We start from the raw sequence: 12403 nt of genomic DNA, 5'->3' as shown, positions 1-12403 counted from the left end.
TCCCAGTGCTGTGCAATTAAGTTGTCGCCAAAAATAAATTAATCTGGTCTATTTTAGTGCCTACATTGTTGTACTTTAGTGTATAAAATCAGTGATGGATTTTATTCTTACATGTTCTGTGCAACAAGGAATAATTATCTCTGTTCACAGAGAAGTAGCTGGGGCATAACTATTTTGCCTTAAGTCATTTGGCATCTGGCTGTGACAGCATTTCAGTCTAAATCATCTGTGTTTAAGTCTAGGATCCTGTCTGCCAAACTAAGCATTCTCAAAAGAAAAGTGAACAACACATCTAAGGGCTGCTGAGTTTTCTCTTGGTGGTTTAGATACCCCCTACTAAAGTCAGAGGAAAGACTTCCTGGCTCACATGAACCTCCAGCCCTCAGCTCCAGCCTGAGCAGAAGCTGAGTGTATCAGCTCTTAAAACAAGAGGGAGAATTAGGTGGGATTTCGAGGGATTTCAGGAAATCCACGTGCCAAATTGATCAGCGTTGCATATCAGAGTAGGCACACTTGTATACAGGAGATTGCAGGGAGACACGGTAGTCACGATCATACAGCCTTCATCATCTCCCTGCCCCTTGTTCCTCTGTCCCTAAGATTAGCCCAATAATCCTCATGCCTAGGAAGAACTAATACCAGTAAGGCATTTAGAAATACTTCTCTGTCATTCAAACCTTTCTCAAAAAAAATGAGGTTTTCTTTGTGGCTTAAAACATCTAGACAAGATGACCCAGCACCCTTGTCCAGCTGGATCTTAAAATTGCCCAGCTTTGGGGAATCCACCACTTCCTTGGGGAGATTATTCCAATGGCTGATTTTTCTTATTGTGAAACATTTTACTGCTCTGTCTAACTGGAATCTCCCCAGAAGTGATTTGTATCCATTACCCTTTGTCTTTTCCATGGGAATCCTTGTAAAAAAAAGGAATTTCCATCTTCTTTGTAGCCACCCTGTAAATACTGGAATGTGGTGATAAAGCCTCCCACAAGCCTTTTCTTCTGACAGCTGAGCAAGCCCATTTCTCTCAGCCATTTCTTTCCATATCAAGCTTCTCAAGCCTTGATGATCTTTGTGGCTCTTCTCTGGTCCCTCTCCAGCCTGTCCACATCTCTTTTGTGTAGCAGGGACCAAAAGTCAACACAGCATTTCAGGCGTAGACTGGCAAGCAGTGAGTGGAGCAAATACTTTTTATCTGTGCTGGTGGTACCCTTGTTGATGCAGCCCAGCATCCTGCTGGCTTTCTTTGCTGCAGCAGCATCCTGTTCACTCATGATGAGCTGCTTGTCCACCAGGAGCCCCCGGTCTCTTACACAGAGCTGCTCCACAGATGGGTAGATACCAGCCTGTGCTGCACTTCTGGATTTTGTTTTTTCAGGTGCAAGACATTACACTTGACCTTGTTGAACTTAATAAGGTTCTTGTTAGCTCACTCTTCCAGCCTATCCCGGTCTTCCTGCAAGGTAACTGAGTGACAGAGGTAACTGAGGACAATGCTGTTAGCATGGAGGCTGATCAGGAGCGACATCCCAGGAACTGCACGAGGCTGATGTGACTTGCCTGCAGATGTTATCAAGAGCTTTGGGCTTACCTACATGTAGGTTCTGTAATAACTGTACCAGTGTGTCCCTAGCTGTAGGATCTAAATGTCTCAGATCCAGCTGAGACACCACTGTGCTACATGCTGAAAAAAGGACAGTCAAAGCAACATATACTGAAAATAATTTTTTCCAATTGTAACTTACTCAGACCACTTGAGTGATCATGGTCACACTTGAGATTTACCATGCATAGATCAGATGTGATAGTGTGGCAAGCAGCTTCAGCAGAGATGCTGTCCTTACCTGACACATGGAGGGAAGATGGGGCTTTGTAAATGGTGCCCCCTGAAGACCCCTGGCAAACTGTGCTTGCTCAGAATAAAATAGTGACACAATGACATTTATTCCCACTGAAGAAAATAATAACTCTTTATGTAATTTTGCCATGATGTGAAATGCAGGAATCAATTCAGCCTGCAGTAATTACATTACAACAGACCAGCCTTCTGACAAATACAGAAGACGGGATTTGGGCAAGCTTGGACTCTGCTGCCAGCTCCTCCTCGGCACACCAGTGGTCTCAGAGGAGTGTGAGGTGTCTCTCAGCACATCTGCTGTTTGAGCCACCACACTGTTCCTCCCTTAAAGTAGAATTGCTAACACTTCTTTAGCTGAAGGAGAAAACAGGTTTGTAAGCTCTTTCAGTGGGCAAAGCTAAAAACTATTCTGGATAATTAACAAACATCACCTGGAAACTGAGCAGTTACATGAATACTTACTTCTCTTTTTATTTTATAATAAAGCATGAGCCAAAAGCCAGAACTACAACCTTTTGAATATGTGGGCCAAATTCTGCTTCTGCCTCTGCAATGCAGAGCTTGTCTGCAGCAGACAAGTCTGTTGTGTAGGACTGTCTGTCTTTCAGATGGTAAGTTCTCTCACTAAGAAATTGTTTTCCTCAGCATTTGTACATGCCAAACGAGAGCTATGGCTCGCTAATTAAGAGGTACAGTAATTAATTCTTATTTAACACGAATGCAAGTGGTTTGGGGAAGGACTCTCTCTGTGACCTGTCATTATCATTCCCTTAGTATCTGTGGCTGCCTCCTGGGGATAAGATACTCTTCAGATGAAAATTCAGTTTTAGCACCGGTATTGTAAGAGTCAGAACTGTCAGCATCAGTTCTGGGACTAGAGCTATGGGGAGTCCAGCTGAGTACAAAACATCCTTTTCTCCTGCCTTTAAGGAAGAACTCCACTAACCAGGCTCTATTTTCTTAACCTGATTTTAATCCTGCTCTAAAAAAAATGTCCAGAATAAAAGGCAAAAATCAGATGAAATTCTGCCAGGTCTGGTGGAACACACTAAACCACAAACAGGTAACATCAGTGGGACTGCAGACAAGGCATACAGCAAGGTAAAAGCACAAATCTTAAAAAGACTGGGGCCAGAGCATACTGATGTCTCTGCAGTTGTCTTTAAATAACTAGAAGACCAAATAAGAAGCATTTGGGCACTGAAGTGACTGTGTTACAGAGCAGCAAGACTGTGTGAACTTTGTGGCTCAGCTGCAGAACAGCAGCAGGCAAAGAAGCCTTTCTGAAAGCAAAGCTTAGACTGGGGCTGCATGGCAATTAGCAAGTGAGTGTTGCACGGCACTGCTTTCTAAAAAGAGACAGTTTTTACTTATGTCTGTTCCACACCTGATTTTTAATGTATTTTTAGCAAGATGGAATGCACAGCATAATTTGAGTAAAGCAAGGGCTAGACACTTGCTTTTAAAATGTTATTTAGAGGTTAAAGCTGAGGGCACAAATGCTCTCTGCAACCTACTTCCATTTATGTTCTCAACTTAGTGTTTTTAAAGACACATGCTTTCATGTGACTGACTCCTTTGCTGCTTTAGACGTGATGGCTAGGACATTGTTTAGTTAACTGAAGCAGTATCATCTTTCCCAAAATAATGGACATTGAAAGATTTATAGTTATGATAGCACCGAAAAGTTTACAGATTGATTTTCTCTAAAATCCCACAGTTGATTTTAAGGATCTGTTAAAATGTTTTGTCCTGGTTTTGGCTGGGGTAGAGTTAATTTTCTTCCTAGTAGCTGGTACAGAGCTGTGCTTTGGATTTAGGATGAGAACAATGTTGATAACACACTCATGTTTTTAGTTGTTTCTAAAGTAGTGTTTACATTATTGTCAAGGACTTTTCAGCTTCTCATACCCTGCCAGCAAGAAGCTGGGGTGGAGGGAGGAAACACAGCTGGGACAGCTGATCCCAGCTGGCCAACGATTATTCCATACCAAATGGCATCACCTCAGGATATAAACTGACGAAAAGCTGACCAGGGGCTGCTGTTTGGGAACTGTCTGGGCATCAGTCAGTAAGTGGTGAAAAATTGCATTGTGCCTCACTCGGTTTGTATATATTATCTGTCACATGAAACTGGCTTTATCTTGACCCACAAGTTTGAGTCTTCCAGTTCTCTCCTCGTCCTGTTGGCGAGGGGAGGGAGCCAGCAGCTTTGTGGGGCCTAGTTGCTGGTTGGGGTTAAACAACAAGTTTCAAAGAGCATTTTCTAGGACCCCCAAATTTGCAGTTCCGGCTCTGAAATTCCAAATACCTAGAAACAATATGGAGAAAAAGAACTTGCTCTGAAATAACTCTCACAACTAATGTTTGTAAGTGAAGTTATGCAGCACATTCTACTTTCAAGGTCATCCATAGTACACACTGAAGAAATCATCACTAGGTAGGTGATGACTTCATACATGTAGGTATGTGTTTACTTTTATACTTATATAAAAATAAATTAGCCAAAATAAAGGAACAATCTGATCTAACATCAAAGTTAGCCTTGCTATGAGTAAGGGATTGGACAGGATAATTTCCTGAGGTACTTTCCAACCTGAATTATTCAGTGATTCTAACTTGCTTTTCTACTGTTTTGTTTAAGATATTACTACAGGAGAGATGCCAGTGCTTATTTTAGCTGAGCTGCTATAGGAAATACAACTGCTTTCACTTAACAGCTTGTCTGCTAAGGTATTTTTTTCAATTTATTTTTTATTAAATAAAACAGCATTTATGCCATGCTCTGGATTCCAAAAAGCTTTGTGTTCCACTGAAAAACTGCTGATCCCAGTGCTGAAATGTAGTTCAGATTTTTGATGCCCAGCAAATTTTTCACATTTAAAAAAAAAATCCAATCAGAGTAAGGAATGAAGTCCCGGCAGGTGCTAAGTGAAGTTGATTATTAACATCACTGGACTGACTCTTATATGGCATGTGGGTGTAGAGGGTTTTGACATAATATGTAGGGGTTGGTTATGGAGAATGAAATGCAGTTTACATAAGGGAGAAGATTTTATTAGCCATTACTTGTGCACTGGATCTTGGAAAAAGGAGAGGCATCTGCGTGACCATTTCTCTGAAAACTGCTGGGGTGAAAAATCCTTCCTGTATGGCAGCTGCTCAGGGCCGTGGTTTTAGATAGCACCATGGAATGTCTGACATGAGATCCCTTGACCAGAAACGTCGTATGTTTAAACAAGAGGAGAAACAAAACCCCATCCAGATTGAAACAATTTTTAGACGCATGCCCGAAATGATCTTCTGTGAAATCACAGAATCAATTAGGTTGGAAAACACCTCTGGGATCATGGAGTCTAACGTGTGACCCAACACCACCTTGTGAACCACAGCACGGCACTGAGTGCCACGTCCGGGCTTTCCTTAAACACCTCCAGGGATGGTGACTCCAGCACCTCCCTGGGCCGCCCATTCCAATGTCTAATCACCCTTTCTGCGAAGAAATTCTTCTAAATGTCCAACCGAAGTGTCCCCCGGCGCAGAATGCACTAATACCATGGCACGGTGTCCTATATGCAGCCGCTCGGAGCTTTTAGCACCGTCGGTGGATCGCAGGCTTTCGGCAGCGCGGGTGGGAACCCGGTGGCACCACGGGGGAGAAGGAAGGCGGCGAGACGGGTCCTGAGTCACCTGCCGATCCTCGTGGCTGTCGCGAGTGCCCGTTCGCCCGCGGCCCGTCCCGAGCGGCAGCGCAGACGCCGCACGGACCGCAGGAACCGCAGGAACCGCGACCCCCGCGGGCTGGGCCGGCCTCGCCGCCCGGTCCCGCCCCGGTCCCGCCCCGCCGCCGCCGGGCCCCTCCCGCCGCCGCCATCTTTGTTGATGTGTCAGCGCGCCGGGCCGCGCCGGCCGGCGGGGGAGCGGGGCCGCGCCGTGCTGTGCTCGCCATGGCCGCGCTGCCGCCGCCGCTGCTGCCGCCCGCGTAGCGACCGGGTGAGGGCCCGCGCCGCAGCAAGGGCGGAGAGGGTGGGCGGGTGCTCCGAGCCGGCGCCCCCCGGCCCCGCGGACGCTGCCGGGCTTCCCGAGGGGGCGGCCGAGGGCGCCGGGGCTCGACGGGACGGGAGGGGCCGCGGGGTCGCTGATCCACTTCGCTGTCAGCGGGCGATAAACCCTGGCGGACGCGGCCGCGGGGGCGGGGGAAGGACGGGAGGGAGGCAGAATTCCCCCGGGTGGCAAGGGGCTCTCCCTGTGCAGGTGGGGGCACTGGGCTGGCACAGGTCTCGCCAGGGCTGTGGGCGAGGCGCAGGAGGTGGGAGCGAGGTGACAGCAGGGCTGGGGGTGAGGTCCTGCCACAGGAGAGCCTTCCCAGCCGGGACCTCCGAGCGGGCAGCGTAGGCTTCTGTGCTGGCTCGTAATCTCTTTGTTTCTGTACAGCATTCTCCGCGTTATTAATTAGGTTGTCCTGTTTCATTGCCTGCGTGTTGATTTCACTGTATGGTTAAATAATTAGATAACAAAGCCCAGCAACTGTTATGAAGGTTATTTTTTAGAGTAAGCTGTGGTGTTGCGGTAGGGTACGTGTCCTTGTTTTTGCAGATGGTATTTGCAAAAGCTGCTTGCCCTTCTAGGTCTGAAAGAAGGACTTCAGCGAGATGATTATGATGTAGGCTTGCGGATTTTGGCTCTTGTCCTGGAAAACAGTCTGCGCAGGTGAGTCTGATATGTGTGTACTTCTAGTGAGACTCTGTGCAGACCAGAAGAGGATTTCTTAGGGAGTTGAAATCTGTGTGTAAGATAAGGAGTATGGCATTCCAGTGTTAGTGGTGGTTTGCTTTATTTTCTTGTAGAACTGCTTTTCAGAAGTCAAAGTGTTGCGAGCAGAACACACTAAAAACCCAGGTATGGCTACTGTCCCAATATGTTTTGTTGTATAAGGAAATTGTTGGAACTATGAGCCACAGCTGCGTTTCTCTATGGACAAGGAAATGCAATCACTGGCTGCTATAAATGCTTATGTTGCCGTTGACTTTAGGGAGGAGATGGTTAAGCTCTGGAGATACGAGAAACTGAAAGTATGAAGATGTTTCAGGAGGCTGTTGATGACATTTGAAATGTCATTTGTTTTATTAAAAAAAAAAAGAACTAGTTCTGTATTGCCTTTGAGCTCTTCTTTTTCTGAAAATCTTCAGTCATCCATTCTTGTCTGGTTTTAAAACAGTTTTTCTATCATTTTATAAGATTTGGTTTGGGGTTGTTGACAGATGTTTGTTGGCACTGTGAGGTTCACTGTTTCACAGTATTGAGAAAAGGATCGAAGAACCAAATGCACAGAGTCGTTTATTTGCTTCCAATTAGCAGCTCTGTTGCTTAACACTACCTGAGGCTAATGTTGAATTTCCTGAAGCTGGCTTTCTAAAGAGCTGTGAAAAATAGAAAGGCACTGTTTTTCTGGATTTAATAGTGTTATTAGGTATGTTAAATTAGTAGATGTGGGCTCCAGGAAGCAGTATCCAGTATTTAGTTCTGGGCTGACTTGTTCTGAACTTATTTTCCAATTGCTAAAAACAATCTTGGAAAGCCTTATGGATAATACTTACCTTCAAGTCCTAGCCAAAGACCCTGCTGCCTTGAATTGAGGGTGAAAAAAAATCTCATCAGAAACAAATCAGTGTCAGAATAGAGGAGAAAATCATGACCCTAATTTCAAGAAGTACATGGAATACTGAATTTTTTATTCTGGAATAATATTGTATATAATACTACCTCTTAGCTTAATTAACAGAACTCAGCGCTTCTGTAGAGCTCACAGTAGTTCACATCCTTAAAAGATTGAAGTGTTTACTTGTTTGTTTTCAGGGATACTGGAGAAACTCTTGAAAAGTCAGGTTTGAAAACAATAGAACTCTACCATCCCCTCAAATGGTGTTTTTCAGCGTGCAGTGATCATGCAGACAGTAATTCCATGGTTGAAATTTTACAGCCTTCTGTATGTTCTGGAAATAACATTTGAAAAGAGCCATTGAAAGCTAACATGCTGCAATCTCCAGTGCCAAATACACCAAGATTCATATCTTACCAATGCCGTGACACTACAGGTTATTGAGAAGGTCTGCCAGAGCTCCAGCTTCTGTAGTGTGAACAAGAGTTATGGCTCTGTTATAGGTGTAGAATATCTGTCATAGGATGTGTGTTTTGTCAAGGTTGTGTACTCAGTCATAAATTCGGTTTCTTCCCCTCCCTTAAGATACTCTTCTTTGCACAGGTGATGTTATCAGTGTCAGAACGTGAATGCAAGCAGGGTTCTAGTAAGGACAGACAGAGCTGCTCCTGGCCTTGTTGTAAGCAGAACTAAAGGCAGGATGCTGAAACCTGAAAGGTGACAGCAGTGCTGTTGCTGGCATTGCACTGCTTGCTGAAGTAGAGACTCATTTTCTTGACTTGGAAGAGTAAGAGCTCTTCTGTGCTGAAGACACACAGAAGATTGCAAGTCTCTGTGTAAGTCCTGAAGTATCTGAGTCTCATGTGATGTTCACAGTAAAAGGATGCTGTTGCTAATAATGTTGTTTTCCCCTGATACATGAGCTTCCAACCTTGGGGCTCATACAACAAAAAATAACACTCCCAAGGTGTACCCCTTGACTTGTGTTATGATGGGAGCAAATCCAGCCTCACTTGTTAAACCTTAACTGATGAACTTTATTTTGGAGTTCTGCTGTTGGCTCTAGACATGGAGTTAATATGACCAGAATATTAACCATGTGCGTGAGTTTGATGGAAAACCTGGTGCTGTCTTGAAAGAATTGTACATTTATGTTCAACTATCTAACTTGTGATGTAAGCAAAGGAAAGCAAATACTAAGTTTAAGTAAACCTTGTCTTCTAAAGTACTTGTCTTGTGTTCAAAGAATTGATAGAAATGCTGAGCTTTGCACCTTGGCACTGCCATTGGTGTTTAATGAAGTCACATTAAAAACCTTAGAAGAATAATTGAGTTGAAGTGTTAAACTGATAAAAGTAAGGAAATCCTGAAAGTACCCACTGTGTATAGTCACTGTTCCACTCCCTTCCCTATGAACATGTGCATCAAAGCAGGTCTTTGTGTGGGTTGAGTCAGGAGCTGTGTCAAGTTCTGCCTGAGCTGAAGGACTCAATGTCCCAGTGTACAGCCAGGTTTTCCACTTTAATTTGATCTTGGGCAAAAGTGATGAATTAATATCAGGAGACCTAGTGTAGGTGGGACTCTGGTGTGTTTCTTTTGTTTCCTATATGTGCTGTCTGTAAATACGGGAAGACTGAGGGTGTGTGACCTCATGGTCACCCTCTATTTTGTATGGAGTACAAGCAGTGGTGATCCACATCATCTCTTCAGCTTACGAATTCTGTCTCTCTTCGGCAGTGTGATGCTTTTCAATCGAGTTTATCTCCTTTTAGTGTGTTTCATAATTTGAGTGGCTTGCTGCTCTGATTAATGTTGGATGTGGAATTGTAATCAGATATATAAACCTGAAGCCAGAAAGACTGTTTGAAATTCTTCTCACACTAGATCATGTGAAACACCTGCTTTTTGAGACCTTTTTATCCCAGTCCCTTTCAATTTAGTTCAAATTTTTGATTTGTCCCTCTACAGAGCTGCTCTGCAGTAGAGCTGCATTTTGTATCTTGTCATGTACAACAGAACTTCTTTAGCAGAATTCTCTTCTTTTTTTAATCATAAACTTCAGTTGAAGACAGAAGTATCTCTGTTATTTGAGATACTTCCCTGTTTTGCAGTGTTACCTGGTGACATTATGCTTAGTCTGAAGAAGCCTTTTGTGACAGAGTTCTTGTGAAAGATACCATGCAAAACACAGGTAAGCTGGGTATTAATCGGAAACAATAGGAAAGTTTGTTTTGCTAGTCAGTGTGTTGACTAGTAGACAGTAGTTAAGGAAAAAGTAGCCTTAGGAAAAAGAAACCAAAAACTTCACCCAACAGGTGAAGTAGAAAGGTGTGTGCAGTCTGTCCAGATTAGTTTAGGTAAAAGTATTATTAGGATTACAGTGAGCTAAAACAAACGATAAAATTTCTCTTCAATTTTGTTTTTAGTCTTACTGTCATGTAAAATTGTTAGCAAGAGTGTTGATGCAATGACAGGTTGGCACTGACTTGGAAAAGCATTTTAGTTCGCTTAAATAATGATTATTGTTTAATAAAGATGTGAAAAGTTCTTGAAGAGAGGCGTCTTGGGTTTTGCAATGAACAACACAACTGTAAGAAGCTAGAAATGTTTTTTACCCCCAAATTATTCTTTAGCAGTCTTGTTGGTTTGGCATTATACACATGGTAGTATGTAAACTGTCTAACAGCTTCATCTCTTACCTGAGTGCACTAGGTTGGAAATTGAATTGAATTGGCAGCTGATTCTAACAGTTGTCTGGCTGTTAATGGTTACTTTAATATCTCTGTGTTAGGATAATGACTTCAAAGATAACAGAAAGTATTTTTCTGTTGTGATTCATCTAAGATTGTGTTTCTAATAGAATATTTTATAGTGTGATAGCTAAAGAAGAGGAACAGTTCTTTGTGGAACAAACTGTACAGGCAAGTTTTGTTCTTTTTGATAAAGGCTGTGGCATTTCTGAAGCTTTTTTACATTAGGTTGCTGGTTGCTTTGTGTGTGACTTGTCAAGAAAACTCTACAAATCATTACTGTTCTCTTCAGTGTTCTTCAGCCAATAAATCCTAATTAAGTCTTTGAAATACAAAGTCCATCTCCGGTGTTTCACTGGATTATATTGCATCTCACATTAACACTTGAATTTGCAGTTGAACTGCCTAAAGCACTTCTGCTCTCTCTGTTGCTCAGGAACCTGCAAGAGGGAATTGGGTCTGTAACTGAACTGTTCAAGTGGTGCTCATGTGCAGCTTTTGCTTTTATTGGGGTCTTCTGATGAGCATCAGAGCTTCATCACGAAGGTCTTTTGACTGTTGACATTTCAGTCATATGTCACTTCATTTCATAGATGTGTGAGTGGAAGTGTAAGGCAATACAAAAAATCTGTTTACCAGGGCCTTTGGTCTGTACTGCAGTGATTGGGAAAAGAACCAACCCATTATTGCACCATAAATGATAAATGTGGTTTTGTTGAAGTTATGTATTTATCTTTGCTTCATGAGCTTCAGTAGCTGCTTACATGACGAGAGGTGCTTCCAAGATGGAATTCTGCTTGAGTGTAATGAACCATGTGTAAAAATCAATCTATGGATTGGAATTTAATATTATATATTCTTTAACTTGAATGAATAGGAGGCAGAGTAGTTTAAATGGTGGAGTATATATTGATTCTGAGTTGGCATGTACACTAGCCTCCTTTCTGAAACTGAAATTATTGTTGAATAACAACTTCCAATGGTTAAATATAACACTGCTGTCTCAGGTTAGATTTAGGGCATTGCTGATCTTTCTTTATAAGAATTTTTGAAAATTATGTCAGAAAAAAAGGCATATTTTAAAACACTGCTCAGTATTATTGAACTAAAAGGCCTTGCTTGCATGTGAAGTAAGTGTTAGATTCCATTTTAGCAGAAAGAGCTGAAGTCTCAGTTCACCTCTAAGTTGTGTATTTGCTAAGGTGAGGAACTACTTGTGCTCAGTGCTTTTACAGGTCAAGACACAGAACACTGTAAGACATAGTGGAAGTTTCATTTGTAGCTGAGTCTGGTCTGTAGGTGTGTCTGTGTAGGCTGCTGAGAGCTTTAAGGGGTAGTTGGAAGGCTGGAGTGATGGGAGAGTGTTTTACAGTGTGACTTGAGGTGTAAGTGTGAATCTTCAAAATAGCTGTAAAATGCACGTAGCTTCCTCTTGCAAATTCACATGACTGCATTTTAATTTGCTATTGGGTGATGCAGGAAAAAAGTCAGTATTTTCTTTGCAGTTATAATTTCATGAGGATAATGCTTTTCATTGTAAAAAAAAAAAAAAAAAAATCTCTCTTCCAGACATCCTAGTTCTAGATTTAGCTGGTAGTTTGGAGGTTTTTAGTAGCCTTTTGGTGTGTGTATCTTGGCTTTTTAACCTTTATTATTTTATTATTTGGATAATCTTTGAAAGATTGCACAGCTAAGTTAAAAGTATTTCTTTTTTCACATATAACACATATCACTGAACAGGCCTCTTGTTTGGAGGGCTGTTAGAAAGCTGGAGTAATAGAAATGAACAGTTCCTGGTATGTCTTTAGACCAGCTACAGTTTCAGGTGCTTCAGTGCTCTACTTTGGTTTCTGAAGTATTGCAGGTGAGCAAACAGGGCAGTCATTGTGAAAGCATTACATTTCTACCTGGTTTAGCTGGGCTGTAGAATTTTCTGTTCATCTAGTACTGGGCTATACAGAGAGAAACCCCACAACTTTCTGTATATGTAGGCAAGCTGTATGTCTGCTTTCCTAAATTCACTTCTGCCAAAACTGGAGTGATTCATAAATGTCTGCATCCAGCACCTTCGGTGTCAAAATGAAGCTATTTTTACCTTTCTTGCTCCCACAACATTGGGATCTGCTAGCAAACATG

General features: G+C 42.6%; 1 protein-coding gene across 3 annotated transcripts in view; it reads left to right on the top strand.

Annotated features, from left to right (window-relative positions):
- Positions 1 to 5731: 5731 nt before the first annotated feature.
- Positions 5732 to 12403, top strand: part of CCDC186 (coiled-coil domain containing 186) — a 35595-nt gene continuing 28923 nt past the window's right edge. Inside the window, exons 1-2 of one of the 3 annotated variants that reach the window (XM_082286190.1) lie at positions 5750 to 5851; positions 6487 to 6568. The gene's annotated coding sequence lies outside the window, so the exon portion shown is untranslated. Of the gene's footprint in view, positions 5852 to 6454; positions 6569 to 12403 lie in introns of all 3 variants that reach the window. The other 2 variants (XM_082286191.1, XM_082286189.1) reach the window with 2 other exon arrangements.

Source organism: Coloeus monedula, assembly GCF_965178545.1.
Source record: "Coloeus monedula genome assembly, chromosome: 8".
NCBI classification, from domain to species: domain Eukaryota; kingdom Metazoa; phylum Chordata; class Aves; order Passeriformes; family Corvidae; genus Coloeus; species Coloeus monedula.
The sequence above is the reverse complement of the archived record's forward strand: the minus strand, read 5'-3'. Positions and strand labels throughout refer to the sequence as shown.